Raw genomic sequence first — 16,493 nt, forward strand, 5'->3', positions numbered from 1 at the left:
GACTAACAAATATACAAAACCTTAGAAACTATTTCTAGGATTTCCAAATAACTTATAGATGCATTATATAACTTTGGTTGGATCCCAATAAGGGTATCAACTGCAGAGTAAAATCAAAAGTTGGTAATTTTACAAGTAAATTGAATTGACAGTAATAATTCTGCCCATTTTTTGTGAGCAGCCTCTTCAGATGCTTGTATATATTTGTTTCAAACACTTACAATGGCTACAAATTGATTTAATTAAGTGTATTAGTTTCCTATTGCTGCTGTGTCAAATTACTACAAATGTAGAGATGTAAAAATACAAATTTGTCATCTTCCAGCTCAAGATGTCAGAATTCTCACTGAGCAAAAATCAAGGTGCGTTGGTAGAACTGCGTTCTCTTTCCTCACTCTAGAGGGAAATCCTTTTCCTTGCTGTTTCCAGGCTTCTAAGGCTGCTCTCATTTCTTGGCTTCTGGCCCTCTTTCATTTTCAAAGCCAGCAATTACATCACTTTGATCTCTGCTTCTGTTGTCTTGTCTCTTCCTTTAACTTTCCTGCTTCCCTCTTTCCGTTATAAGGACCCTTGTAGTTACATTGGGCCCATCCAGATTTGCACAGTCCCCTTTCCCATGTAAGGAAAGACATTCACAGATTCCAGGGATTAGAATGCAGACATCTTTGCAAAGTGTATTATTCTGTTTACTACATTAAAGTATATCCTGCTTCATCCTACAAAGAATTTTAGGAAACAGTGTCAACATTTTATGAAGATTTTAAGTTAAATAGATTAACTGTCCTTTATTTGGTAAAGTCTGAATAAGAATTCAGACTTGTCTTTAGTCTTATTATAAATCATACACTATTCAGCCCTCATCACATATTTCTTTAAATACAGTTGTAAGTCACAGCAAGAAGATGAAATGAGATTTATAGTATAAAAGATTTTATACATTTAAAAATAGCCTTTAAATTTGATGTTTATATTAGATTTCTGTTTACCTGAAAGAAACCTGAAGAACATTTATAAATATTTTTATAGTAATGAGAAAAATGAAAAACAAAATCCTGAGTGGAAGTTCCTGCTTATGAGATCCTCTATCTTTAGCTTATGCTCCAGGAAGAAAGTTCTTTCATTTAAGCAGAAAGGGTTAAAGGTTCACCCTCTATTGGCATAGCGTGTGTAGACTGTGGTCTCATAAAAAATTTAGTTGCCAAGAAGAATACAGATGCTGTCAGATAGAAACAGCTGTGAGATCATACAGCCATTTACTTCCACAAGAAAAGGGGTTGGAAAGCATTTTTAGAACAGAGGTTCTCAAACATTAATGTGCGTAAATATTCCACAGAGAACCTTAAAATGCAGATTCTGTTTGAGGTCCAGAGAGTTCTAAGATTCTGTATTCCTTTGAGGTTTCAGGTGATACTGAGGTTGTTGGTCTGTGAATCACACTTTGAATAGCAATGTTGTAGAACACTCTGGAAGGAAGCAAAGGCTTCTTAAGAAAGTTTAAGGAAACACAATAAGCACTTAAGTGAAACCAGAGATTTTGTTGTGAAGAAGCAAGACGTGGACACCACTGCAATTGTGGTAGGACTAAGTTATCACCTTTTCTTTAGTGAGGAAGAACTGAAACTGTATATTTATCAGCATTTTCTGTATACTCTTACTAATCCATTGTGAATAAGAACATACTGTAAAATGAATACAGTTCACAGTAGAATGCATAGGTTTACTTATTCTTTAATAGATCCCTTAAATTATTGTTATATATGGTTGACAGCACTCTATTTCTAAAGTGAATCTTTGATGCTCAGAGTGGACAGAACTAAGAAAATCTCATCCCTTAACAATTTCATTCTTATTTTTGTAGATTACTTATCACAAAGTTACATATTTACCTTTCTTTAAAATAATCAGATGATAAACAAGCAAACAGTAAATGAATGATACATTTTCATGCAGTTATAAGGATGCAGGAAAGAGAATAGAGGATAATGGAATGGTGTTGAGCAGAGACTTGAATGAAGTCAAACAAAGGTCTGAGAGAAAAATTCTAGACATGTGGAATAGTGGATGCAAATCCCAATTAAGGGAAGGGCTAGGTTTATGCAAAGAATAAAAAGGCTGGTGTGGCTGGAGTGAAGTGTATGAAGAAGAGGAGATGCCCTTGAAGAGTTGGTAGGGGCCAGGGATGTAGGGCCTTCCTTGTTGGCCATGAAGGCAAGACATTTGGATTTTATTCCCAGTGTGAATGGAATGTACTAGAAGAGTAACAGAGGTACAACTGACAGATTATGATGACAACTGAATGGTCTACGTTATTTGTTCCCCGCTTTGTTAGCCCACTATCAGGGCACCTAGTACTACATCCTCTTTTTATTTCATCATCTATCTTCCAATTTGGAATGTGAGATTCATACTGCCCATGATGGTATCTGCAGAACATGGTTACCACCTGGCATAACTGGTTGTTTTCTGAAGGTATGGGTGTGTAGGACTGTGGTTGGTGGGTTTGAGAAGAAGGGACGAAAAGGAAGAGTCTAAGGTAAAGGTAATGCTTTTCTAGAAAAGTGGACAGAAAATGACATAGCATACCACAGTTGAAAAAAATATTGATGTTAAAAAGACAAATTCAGTTTGGAGAGAAAGAACAATGAAGAGATCCCTATAGTGAATCGTACTGCCACAGAAGACTAGTTCCATGTGATTTAAAAGGTGTTCTGACAAAAAGAGTCACAAGGGTGGCATTTATTCACAGGACCCCACTTTCATCCTTTTTTTTTTGGCTTTGGTACTTCTTCAGTTCTTCATTTTGATCTGGATTAGCATTTCCACCTGTTCTTACAATTGATTTTCATTATGATTGTTGTTATAATTATTATGAAACTATTTATTTTTATATGTTATCTTTGTTAATTGTGGGTATTTAAATTTCTAGCAGATTCTCTCAGCTAATATTCTTCTTTTATTTAAAACATATTTAATGTTTTACTGTTATTATTGCTTTAGAAAGAGCAAACAGAGGATGTAGGTACATGGCAGGCATCTGAGAGAAATACCTTAGAAATTCTCCTGCCCTAAAAAACTGTCAGTTAATAGTTGGCCTCACCTCCTCCCCATGACCACCACTTGGCTTTATGTATCTCTCCTAGCCTACTAGTTATAGTCTTGCTAGCAATAAAAATGAATTGTCAGGACAGTTCTGTCTTTTGATATCTCATGCTATCCATTCTTAACAATATTGGGTTTTTAAACTATCGGTGTTGGACATCAGGCTTTCTGTGACACACACCGCTGCTCTCCTAGTTCAGTGGACAGAACTAGACACTTGTCTTTTCCTAACATAAGGTGGGTGGTTAGTGTAGTGTGCCCGAAGGAGAGCAGAACTAAGCAGCCCCAGTGATGCCTACCACGTGCCCGGTTATAGATTGGTTCTCGTAATGGATTACGCTGATTTCTTCTTCATATTAGCTCTTTAAGACTTCGTATTATCATTGATTTGCATCCACATTCAATTTCACCTTTCAAATGTAAATTGTAAATTGTTCAAAACTTACTGTGACTATTCAGGACCGTTGTTTGATGGGTGACCTATTATAGACTTTTCGCATTGTAAAAATGTTCATATTTAGAAGATTAAGTTTACAATTACTGTAAGAGCTCATGTTTAACATGATACAGGTACAGAGGGCTACTGTAGAAATATTTATAGATATGTGTTGTGCTGGTTTGAAACTGTTATGTATCCCTAGGGAAGTCATGGTCTTTTAATCCAGTCTTGTGGGGACAGGCCCATTATTGGCTCGGACCTTTAGATTAGGTTGTTTCCATGGACATATGACCCTGCCCATTCAAGATAGGTCTTAATCCATTTACTGTAGTCCTTTAAGAGAAAGAAAACACACCCAAGGAAGCCAGAGGTACCCATAGGAGCTGAGAGACCCATTCTGAAACCATCCCAGGAGAGAAGGACAGCAGACACCGCCACGTGCCTTCCAATGGGACAGAGGAATCTGGATGCCATTGGTCTTTCTTCAGTGAGGGTATTCTTTTGTTGATTGATTTGGACATTTCCATGGCCTTAGAATTTAACTTGTAACTTAATAAATCCCCTTTGTAAAAGCCAATCCATTTCTAGTATATTACATTCCAGCAGCTTTAGCAAACCAAAATGTGTCAATACATGGGTTAGTATATAAACATATATTTCTTTGCTTTGACAGCTGAGAAGGTCTAAAATAAATGATACCTCGGTATCAAGAAGCATACCTCTTGTCTCAATCTTCCTTTCTAATAACTTCTCCCAATGTGAGGAATAGGGTTTCTTGATAGTATGGGACTGGGACTAGGACAGGTAATATATAAGAAGAGTCTGTAACCTCTTATAGTTAGGAAGTGATAAAAATAAAAATATGGATTAATGTCAGAGAGACACAAGAGCTAACTGAAAGAGCTCCCAATGCTCAAAGCTGAACCAATCTAAGCAACAGAAAAATAAATAAAGCTGTATTGGGTTGTAAACCAAAGTATAAAATAAATATCCATGAAAGCATGACATATAAATAAATGATTGAATAAATTTATAAGTGGAAAAGACAAATCTCCCATGCAGAATTCAACATAGCTATTTCACCCTAAAGGAGGGTGAGCATAACCCCTCCCTTAGGTATGGGCTACTCATAGTGACTTTCTTACAAACAGTAAGAGTGCAATATGGTAAGGGGAACAAAAGAGAATAATGCTACAGTGGAGAAATCTGATAGATACTACTCTGATCAAGATCAACATCAACAGACGCAAATCATATTGCTAGTACGTCCCCTTGATACATGTGATAAAAATGACAATTTACTTCTGCAATTTTTCTTCCCCAAATCCATGACTCCAGTCTGATCATGAGAAAAGAAGACAAATTCCTATAGAAAGGCATCCTACAGCATACCTAAGCAGTGCTTCTTAAATTGTCAAGGTCATCAGAAACATGGAAAGTCCGAAAAACTGTCATAGTCAAGAGGAATCTAAGGAGACATGATGACTAAATGTCCTATGGAAACCTGGGTGAGATCTTTGAACGGGAAAAAGGGCACTAGGGAAAAATGAAGGAAATCTAAATGAACTATGGTCTATAATTAATAATGTATCAATATTGGTTCATTAATTGTAACAAAAATACTATACTAATAATGTAAAATGATATTAATTGCGGAAACTATGCAACCCTGGGTTCCATATGGGGACTCTGTATTATCTGCTCGATTTTTCTGTAAATTTCAAGTGTTTCTAAAAATAGTCTATTAAAAATAAAGAAAGAATGATTGGGAGAATAATAGGGATTACTGATCATCACTTATGAACCTGGACTATGCTCATAGCTTTCATTACTCTCAGCTCAGGAAAATATCTGCCCAGCCTCAATGAATAACAGTCCTCTAGAGTGTTGCCAAAGAGACACATATAAGAAAACAAAATACCCTATGTTCAAAGCCTTATTAGCCTTTTTTATCTTGCCATACAGAAAACCAATGTTGGCATAGATAAGAGTGGGTGAAATAATTTACTTTTATTTAATGTTAGAATCATGATTTTTTATATACCTGGCACAGGTAAGGAGAACTGTTTTCTTCTGATTTTGATTTAGCAAACTTCAAGATAAACTTGCTGTGTTATGGTGTTTATATTATTTCTGCCAGGATGAATGCAGATTTTTTAGTTACTGGTTTCATTTGGCAGTTTTTTTTCAATTTATATATACTATGCATCATCAGCTGACATAATAATTTCAGGTCTGATAATGGGATTGGTAATGTTTCTACTGTATCTTCACCCATAAAAAATAAACCTTTACTAGGGACACATGTGTTCCCTGGAGCCATTCATGGATAATTTTGTAGATCAAAGAGAAAAACAAAACTCCTGGTTAAATTAATCTATGACCAAAATCTACTATTGTTGAACAGCAGCCAAATGTTTCTTGGTATCCCTCAGAACACCAATTACATGTGATTTAATAGATGTTCTGCCAAAAAGTTGTTGTCAGATAAATTTGGGAAAATCTAGGTTTAACTAAACAAAAATGGGAGTAGTTTTTCCAAGATTCTCATAATATGCTAATGTATTTTGTGAGTCCCAAAATTTACGTACTTTCCCAATCCTCTCTGACCACAAAACTCATTTTCAAAGAATACTTATTTTTATCTCAAGGAACCAGAGTCTAAGTAATTCTGTTTGAGAAACTTGGTGTAGGATGGTGCTTTCAATGTCTGGTATCAATACCAGGATTTGTATCATCTGGGGAATTTATTAGAAATGAAAATTCTTGTACACCACCATACAACTTCTGAATCAAACTGTTAGTTGGGGTGGAGCAATCTGTGTTTTAACAAGCTTTGCAGGTGCTTCTGGGACATACAAAATTTTGGTACCTTTAGTCTAGGAAAATCTAATATCTTGAATGTAGAGACCAATGTTGTAGATTATTTTGTAACTTTAATATAGGTGTTCTCTTCCAAGGGATCTTCAAATATGCTGAAAGTCATCACTTCATTTTTTTAAAGCAATCTTACTGGATTTATATTCACATATGATATAGTCATCCAAAGCATGCAGTCAATGGATGGCTCACAGTTTCATCAAATGCTTGCACATTCATCACAATAAATTTTAGAACATTTTTATTACTCCAAAAAGAAAAAAGAACACCCAAAACATCCTAAACCCCTTATCTCCCTCATTAATTATTTGTTTGTCTTCATTTTCTTACTCATTGCCCATACACTGGATAAAGGGAGTGTTAGTCACAAGGTTTTCACAATCACAAGTCACACTGTGAAAGTTATATAGTTATACTATCATCATTATGAATTGAGACTACTGGATTACAGTTCAACAGTTTCAGGTATTTCCTTCTAGTTACTCTAAGACACCAGAAACCCAAAAAGGAATATCTATGTAATGCTTAAAAAAAGAATAATCTCTAGATTGAACTCTCAACTCAATATGAAATCTCTTAGCCACTGAAACTTTATATTGTTTCATTCCCTTCCCCTTTTTGGTCAGGAAGCCATTTTCAGATGCATGATTTCAGGGCCAGGCCTGTCCCTGGAAGTAATGTCCGATGTAGAGGGGAAGGTAGTGAGTGTATTTGTAGAATTGGCTTAAAGAGAGAGGCCCATATCTGAGCCACAGAAGAGGCTTTCTGGGGATGACTCTTAGGCATAATTACAATTTGCAGAAATAAGTTTCATAAAGGCAAGCCTCAAGATTGAAGGCTTGGCTTATTAAATTGGAAGTCCCTCATGCTTGCAAGATACCAGGAATTCTCCAGGTGGGGAAGTTTAAAATTTCCACATTTTACCCCAGCCCCTCAAGGGGACTTTGTAAATACTTTTCTTTATTTTCTGCCCAAATTACTGTGGGGTGTATCAGAGTATTACATTAACCTGTACAAAATAACAGGATCTCATTCCCTATTCAATTTTCCATGTAAATATGTTGTTTGAATAAACTGGCTATACAGGTTAAATTAGATATTGTCCTGCAGAAAATATAAATCTTGTACCAAATAAACATAACTTCCTTTGATCTTACACAGAAGTTGAAGTTTTAATATAGAGTCAATATCATCATTTACCATGTATTCTGATTTACCTTAGTCCTAATTGAAGGTGATCTCTTTTATCTTCTTTAACTACTGCTATATAGGATAATGTTGACTTTCAGAGCTGTAGAACTCTAACTCTGAGTCTCAGGTGTCACATAGCTATGCAAAGTTCCAGGGAAATACCAGATTATACACAAGAAGTTCAGCATCTCACAATTTAGAAATAACAGTTAAAACTCAGGAATAAATGTAACTGCTGTAAGAGTTTTAAGATCTAGGAACATTTACAATAAGCCTTTTTGAACATTCTATACTCCTTATTGTTGATTGCTGTTTCAGTTGGCTGAATGCAATATACCAGATATGGATTGGCTTTGATAAAGGTGATTTATTGTTACAAGTTACAATTATAAGGCCATGATAATGTCCAAATTAAGGCACCCAAGAAGAGGACACCTTCTCAGAAGAAAGTCCAATTTTTTCTCTGGGGTTTCTCTGTCACACGTGAAGGCATATGTCAATGAGTGCTGTTCTTCCCTCCCAGCTTCTGGTTTCAAGTGCTCTCTCAGCTTCTGGCATCTCCTGGGACATCTGCATTTCCAAGCATTCTGTGTCTGTTTCAGCTCTGATGCTGTCCTCTTTCCATGAGCCCCTTTAAAGACTCCAGTAAACAAACCAAGACTCGCTATGAATGGGCATGGTCACATCTCCATCCAATCAAAAGCTCACACGCACAGTTGGGTGACTCTCATCTCCATGGACGCAACCTATTCAAAAGATCCCACCCTATAATAGGACTGGCCCCACAAGATTGGGTTAGAATTAAAAGAAGATGGCTTTTCTGAGGTACATGATCATTTCAAACCATGCAACTGCCCAATTTCTACCCTCTTTCTGACTCTTGATAGTCTGTGTTCTCAACTTTATCTCTCAGAGAATTTACTCATTGTAGTTAGTTTATATGAGTGAGACTTACAATATTTGTCCTTTCATTTTTTGGCTTATTTCACTCAATGTAGTGCTCCAAGCATCTCCAAACATCTGTGTCTCTATTCTCTACGTGTCAGCATTTTTGTCAGCTCTACTCTGAAGTTTCTATTGGCTCTGTCATTTCTGTTGCTACTGTCATTTCTGACTCTCTCCAAAATGTGTCCTCTTTTAAAGGATTCCAGTAAACTAATAAATACCTTGCTAGAATGGGTGGAGTTACATCTCCGTATAATCAAAAGATCATACCCACAGTTGGACATGTCACATCTCCATGGAGATAATCTAATCAATAGTTACCACCCTGTAATATTGAATTAGGATTAGAAGAAAAGGCTGCCTCCACAAGACTGAATCAGGATTAAAACTTGGCTTTTCTGGGGTACATATATTTTCAAACTGGCACACCATGCTTACTATTTTTCTTGTGCTCTTAGTTTCTTTAGCACTATCTGAGTCCCACCCCTGGTCTTGTTATATAAAGCATAGTCCATTCCTTCTAAGGGACAAACAAATATCTAAAATGCTTTCACTCTGCTCTTCTTTCTTCACTCCTGTTCTTGATAAGCATTTATTTCTGATAAGTTTTTATTACCCCAATCTTTTAAAAATTTTTAAAAAATTAAGCACCCATCAACTAGCTCCAGACTTTTATTTTACAACTGAACTGAAGAAACATGACAAGGATGAGGGAAACAAATCTAGAGTGGTGGCAGAGATGGGGGCTCCATGGAGAGGCAGCAAAAGGGTCTTATTGACTTTTCAGAACTAGAAGCCTCGATTAAAACCATCTGGGTACAGTAAGTCTTGGGCCTGGTATTTAGATAACTCTCTCACTTTAGAGATATCCAGACCTAAATCCTATGTCATTTGCATTGGACCTGGACTGAATTAAAGCACATATCTTGCTCTTTATTCTTACTTCCTGTCACTCTTTTTCCACACACAGACCTCCTTTTTGGTGGTGGTCAAACCTGCATGTCCTCTGTGTTTGAAACTCAGTGGATCCTCTCAGACATACTTTTAGTACTTCCAATAGTAAAGTAGTATTGGACTTTAAGAATGATAGTAAAAATTAACAGAAAACTGCAATAATCAACAACAGAAATAGAGGGGAGGGACCACTGAGAAACCAAACTTCAGGAAGGAAGGTTTTTATTACTCTATTGGGTAATGAAGTGAGTCCAGCTGATTTCCTGCTTAAAGACAAAAGAGACGTGAAATCAATAGTGGAAAACGGAAATTATAAATATCAACTACAGCTTCAAGAGAGATTACACATCAGTTACAGTGTTTGTGCCTCATTTCACTTGAATGCAGTGCTGACGAGAAGTGGTGCTATTGGTAGTCTTTGTCTTTTCCTCATCTCAGAGAGAAGACTTTCAGTCATTTACCATTAAATATGCTGTTTGTTGTACTTTGATCTGATTTTGTTGATGGTCTTTTCCAGATTAAGGAAGGTCCCTTCTTCCCTATTTTGCTAATAGATTTTTAAAATATGCATGTGAGTGTGCTAACTTTATAAAAAATTGGTGTTAAATTTTGTCAAATCTTTTTTTTTCTGTGACCATTGAGATAATCATATAACATTTTTCTTTTAGTGTTGATGTGGTGAATTGCATTGAATGATTTTTGAGTGTTAATTCAACCTTGCATTCCTGAGCTACTTCTTAGTCATGTAATATATTCTTTTTATTTATCATGGTTTTCAACTTGTTAATATTTCAATGAACATTTTTCTATCTGTGTTCATAAGAGAGATAGTCCACAAATTTCCTTCCTAAGCATGTCTTCACCAAGTGTTGTCATTAAGGTCATTATGACGGCTTCCTGAAAAAGTGTCTGTATCTGTTTTTGCTTTCTGCAAGAGTCTGCAGTTCACCCGTGATGCCATGTGGGTCTAGGGCTCTATTTGTGCCAGGGTCATTAAGTACAGATTCTATTTATTTAATTGATATTAGAATAATTCAAACATTTTATTTCTTCCTATTTTGGAACTTTGTGCTTTTCAAAGAATTTTTTCATTTTGTTGAAAATTTTATGTTGACATAAGGTTGTTTATCATATCTTCTGATTGTCTTTTTTAATCTCTCTAGTGTATGGAGTGATGTGTCCGTTTTCATTCCTAATAATATCTCTTTTTCCAGATAAACCTTATTAGGGAATTTTCAACATTATTAATCTTTTGAAAGAATTCATAATGATTTCCCCTATTTGTACATTGATTTCTTCTCATATTTAATTATTTCTTTTTTAAATAGTCCCTTTGGGTTTGGTTTGCTATTCTTTTTCTTCCTGAGATGTATGCTTATAGGGTTGAAAATGAGCATTAAATTTAAATCTATATTATTTGTCAAGCACTATTTTAGATAGATTCTGCCATTTTCAATCTATTTTTATTTTCATTATCATTCAATTCCAATTAAATTTTAAATTTTGCTTTGATACATTCTTTGACCTGTGGGTTATTTATAGTAGTAACTTTTAATTATAGCAATCTCTGATTTTACCTCTAGCTTAATTCCATTGTGCTTAGAGAACATATTTTGAATGATTTCAACCTTTGAAATTTGTTGAGACTTTGTTCACTCAGCGCGTGGTTAGTTTTGGTTAATGATACATGTGTATGTGAAAGGAAGTTAATTTTATTACTGTTGGATGTTAATTTAGATGAAATGTATGAATCATGTTATTTAGATTTATATCCTTACTGATTTTTGGTCTGTTTATTTTATCATCTATTAAGAAAATTACATCTTTCAGTATGATTTTGGATGTGTGTATTGTTCCTCTTATTCTGTCAAGTTTCTACTTTATATGTTTTCAAACTGTGTTATTGAGTGAACAGATTTAGAACTGTTGATTAACCACCTCATGTTGGTTTCATTATGAAACATCTCTATCTATAAATGTTTCATTACTTACAATCTCTTCATTTTAAAATTATTTGAAATGTTCTTATAGGATATCTATATATGACAGCGTTCTTTTGTTAATGAATGTGTTGTGTATCTTCTCCTGTTCTTTTATTTTCAATACTTATGTATTGTTTTATATTCAAGGTGCATCTCTTATGTGGATCATGTAGTGTTTTCCTTACTCTAGTCTGAAAATAGTAGTAATTCTAATTTTGGGGTTCTGCCATCTGAGTCCTTGACTCTGTCCATGAAGTCATTCTTCCTTTTTCAGGAATAGTAAAACATGTCTGAAACTGAGAAGTTTATTAGAATGTTTCTGGCCTGTAGAATTTTTAAGAATCTGACAACTGTCTTTCATTTCGTCTTTTCTGTGTTTTTTTTTAGTCCTAGCTGGCAGGGTTTCGCAAATTTAACATTCTTAAGAAACTTGTGGCTCCCCTGTGTATGTCATGGGGATTCAGTCCATTATCTAAGAAGGTCCACCATAAATCTTCCTTAGATAATTCTGTCTTTATTTCTACATTCTGCTGAGGGAATCCATGAGTCATACCCTTAATGTTTTCAATGACTCCCTGTATGAATGACTATTTTGAGTTTTTAATCCTTTCAAGGCACCAGCAAAATGTTTCTAGCCCCATCCTTGACTTTCTCTGTAGAGCATGCTCTCCTGATGGTGAACCTTCTTAGCACCTTTTACAATCTAGATAGACTGAGAATTTCCAGGAACCTCAAGTCCTGATCCCTTTTTGTTTAATAGTTCTTCCATCAATCAACCTCTTTTTTTCTCACATTTTACTTTAAACAGAAAGAAGAAAGTAGGCTATACCACCAACACTTTGCTTAGAAATCTCAGATAGACATCCATGCTCATAGAGTATGCACATTTTGACTCTACATTACTGTATGATAAGTTCAGCTAAGCTCTATGCCACTATATAACAAGGATCCCCTTTCCTCTGGTTTCTAATAACATGTTCATCATTTCCCTCTGTGCCCTACCAGCAGTACCTTTAATGTCCATATTTCTGCTGACAGTCTGGTAATGACAAAGTAGGAATTATTTAAAACAATATAGGTTTTCTCTGCCTTTCTTCCTTTCTTCTGAGCCTTCCCCAACAGTGCTTTTATAGCCACATTTCTTTTTTACCAACAGTCTATTTGAAGTAATCCAGACTTTTTCTATCATACATCTATAAATTCTTCCATTACCTAATTCTAAAGTCACTTCCATATTTTTCCTTATTTCTTACACAGCATCCTACTCTTAGTACCATTCATTAGTACCCTATTGAGTTATAGCAAATTACTAAAAACAACGTGACTTAAAATATCATGAGTTTGTTATTGTACAGTTCTGGAGATCAGGAGGCCAAATGGCTGAGCGGAGTCATGTTCTTTCTGCAGGCTTTATGGGTAAAACTGTTTCCTTGCCTTTTTCAGCTTTTAAAAGACTGCGTTACTTAGCTCATGAACCCTTTCTTCATCTTCAAAGTTAGAAAGTTAATTTTTATTTTTTTTTACATGGACAGGAACTGGGAATCAAACCCAAGTCTCCGGCATAGCAGGCGAGAACCCTGCCTACTGAGCCACTGCCCGAAATTTAGCATTTTTAATCTCTGTCTCTGACTCTAATCCTCTGTTTCTGTCATAACATCTCCTTTGCTGACTCTGATCTTCCTACCTCTCTCTCGATCACAACTCCTGTGATGACATTAGACTCATCTGTGTAATGTAGGATGATCTTCCCTTCTCCAGTTTCTTAACTGAATCACATTTGCAAAGTGCATTTTGCCATAGGAGGTAACATATTCCCAAATGTTGGGGATCAGGACTTGGACATATTTGGGTGGCCATTATTTTGTCAAATACGCAAACTTATTTTGGGGGCATAAATTTTAAACATTGTATTGTACATAGTCTTAAATTTAAAATTTAAATCTCTCTCTCTCTCTTTTTTTAATCAAACTATTGTTCATGTTCTGAAACCCTATGTCCCAGATTTATTTTTCTTTTTGACGTTACTTCCGCCTATACAGAATGCCTGAAGTGCTGGAAGGGATATGGAGTTGTGTGGGAATGGGGATGGCATTCATCTTTTGATACCTCAATATATCCCACCATATTTCCATTTTTTAATGCTGTAGTCTCCTAGCCTTCTCTCAAAATGTCTATAATGGCGAAGTTGAAGTACTTATCAAGCACAGTGTTTGCTAAATTAGTAGAATCGTATAGCAGGAGACTTCTTTTAGATATTGAGCAAAGAAGAGAGAAGGAATGCTTTCATTACAGGTAACATCTGGGATTCAGTACTCAATAAGGATAAAACTGAATAGTAATAATAGTTCACTATCTACTGTTTTCTGATAACATAGTTGAACAACTCTATGCTTGATGCATAAGTTTGTACTACTACTGCTTAACAGCTTCATCATTTTACTTAGGCTTTAATATGCACAGCAGGTTAAGAGGCAGTAAGATTCTTGTTTAGTCTAACAATCATATTTGAATAGTGAATGTTTAGTTTAAAAAGTCATTCTCTGAGACGACCCTTTAAATTGAAGTATGCTGTCTTACAATGATATCAAAATAAAATTTTGACACCTGTGCACACAAAGAGCTCTAAGAAGACTGCTTTAAACATCTTTAGAAGAAAACTAACTCTGTAAGGCTGCATAGAAAAAAACATATTTTAATCCTTCCAGAGATTACAGAATTTGGCACATAAAAGGAAACAGATATGTAAAGCCAGTGGTTTTTACCCTGTAACCCAAGGATCCCTGGGGATTTCATGGAGGGACTGCAGAGGCTGCTGCATGGAGTGAAAGGAAGCCAAGCAGGCAAGTCTTCAACCAAAGTGTTCTGTTTTTATCTGATTTATAATGCTAGTTCTGGACACTCTTTGTTTGAATAAGGGCTTTTTTTGGCTAAAATAGCTGGATAGGAATTGCATCAAATAATCTGACCTAAATCCTAGTTAGCGAGGGACAGGGCCAGACTAGATTTTAGTCATTCATTCCATTGCTTAAACCCCTTCAAATGCCTCCTGTCAACTTCACAATGAAATCCATACTCTTTTGCCATGACATGCAAGTTCTTACTGACCTGACCCTTGCCTACCCCTTAGCTTACTTATGGCACTACATTCTTCTTAATACTCTAAAAAGTCTTTCCAAAAATTATGTATTGTATCTACGGAGATGATATATCTATCTCTGTTGCCTGAAACTCTTCATGCTCTTTGAGATCCTTCACCTCCTTCTTCCCTGATTACCTCATTAAGGTTTTGGATGCTCTGTGGTGCTTCCATAGAACCCTTTATGTACTCTAGTATGAGCAAAGGGTTGCATCTAGAGTATTGCAATACTCTAGATGATGTAATTGCTGCTTTGTCCTTCTCACCCAACTAAACTGTTGATAGCATGTTTTCTAAAGCATTAATCTTTGACTCAATAGCACCTAGCCTAGGAGATGGACCAGTTTGATGATCAAACATATAGATCCAAATTTATTTCTTTTTGCTCATTACCATACTACATAGAAATATTCTGGGGGATGAGGAATTAGAATGGTCATCTGAGCCAGCACTCAGAGAAGCTATGAGGTCAACAACTGGATAGGAAGGCAGCAGCAGGGAGGATAAAAGGGCATTAAATACACTCTATAACTATGTTCACTATTTATTTAGTTAAATAATTAAGCCCATGTTTGTTAAGCACCTTCTATACATAGCCTTAGGCACTATTCTAGATACTGAGGATAGAGCTATGAACAACAGAGACAAAATATTTACCTCTGGTTCTTCAATTCTAGTGGCAGAGGCTAGGTAATTGTGCTGGTTTGAAAGGATGTATGTCCCCTAGAAAAACCATGTTTTAATCTTTATGAAATCTTTACAAAATCCCATTTTGTAAAGGCAGAATACTCCCTATTCAATATTGTATGTTTGAATCTGTAATCAGATCATCTCCCTAGAGATGTAACCCAATCAAGAGTGGTCGTCAGCTGGACTGTGGGAAATGTGTTTCCACCCATTTGGGTGGGTCTTGATTAGTTTCCCGAGTCCTATAAAAGAGGGAACATTTTGGAGAATGAAAGAGATCTGGAGAGAGCAGAGAATGCTGTAGCACCACAAAGCAGAGTCAACCAGCGAGCGACCTTTGGAGATGAAGAAGGAAAACACCTCCTGGGGAGCTTCATGAAACAGGAAGCCAGGAGAGAAAGCTAGCAGATGACACCATGTTCCCCTTGCGCCCTTCAGCCAAGAGAGAAACCCTGACCATATTCGCCATGTGCCTTCTCACTTGAGAGAGAAACCCTGAACTTCATCAGCCTTATTGAATCAAGATATCTTTCCCTGGATGCCTGTGATTGGACATTTCTATAGACTTGTTTTAATTGGGACATTTTCTCAGCCTTAGAACTATAAACTAGTAACTTATTAAATTCCCCTTTTTAAAAGCCTTTCTGTTTCTGGCATATTGCATTCCAACAGCTAGCAAACTAGAACAGTAATCAACAATTACTTTATATAATATACCAGACAATAAAACTTCTGAAGAAAAATAAAGCAGGACAGGGAGATAGAGAATGACTGGGGAAGGAGTTTGTTCTTTTATAGAGGGATAGTAGGAAAGGCCTCACTAACAAAGTGTGGGGTGACAGCTGAGCAAAGTTCTGAAGACAGTGTTGGTGTTTGTGGGAAGGCTGGTCCAGGTAGAAGGAGCATCAAGTTCAAAGGACCCCCAGAGGCAAAAGTGTGCTTCATGTGTTTGAGGAAAAACAAGAGAGCAGTGCCAATGTGACTAAATAGAGTAAAAAGTGAACTGGGGAGAGATGGGTCAGATAGAACATGACACATAGATTTTTAAGAATTTTGGCTTCCACTCTGGGTGCAGTAGGAAATCCCTATAGCCTTGTTTCAGCAGGGTTTCGTGAAGTTCTGATTTTGGGTGTTTAGATGATCTCTGAATCAGAAAGACCACAGGAAGCAGAGATAGTAG

General features: G+C 36.1%; 1 long non-coding RNA gene across 1 annotated transcript in view; it reads left to right on the forward strand.

Annotated features, from left to right (window-relative positions):
* Positions 1-2,472: 2,472 nt before the first annotated feature.
* LOC143682745 (uncharacterized) overlaps positions 2,473-16,493 on the forward strand; it is a 28,251-nt gene continuing 14,230 nt past the window's right edge. Inside the window, exon 1 of the long non-coding RNA XR_013175258.1 lies at positions 2,473-2,533. This is a non-coding gene — a long non-coding RNA (uncharacterized LOC143682745). The remainder of the gene's footprint in view (positions 2,534-16,493) is intronic.

Source organism: Tamandua tetradactyla, chromosome 5 (genome assembly GCF_023851605.1).
Source record: "Tamandua tetradactyla isolate mTamTet1 chromosome 5, mTamTet1.pri, whole genome shotgun sequence".
Taxonomy (NCBI): Eukaryota; Metazoa; Chordata; class Mammalia; order Pilosa; family Myrmecophagidae; genus Tamandua; species Tamandua tetradactyla.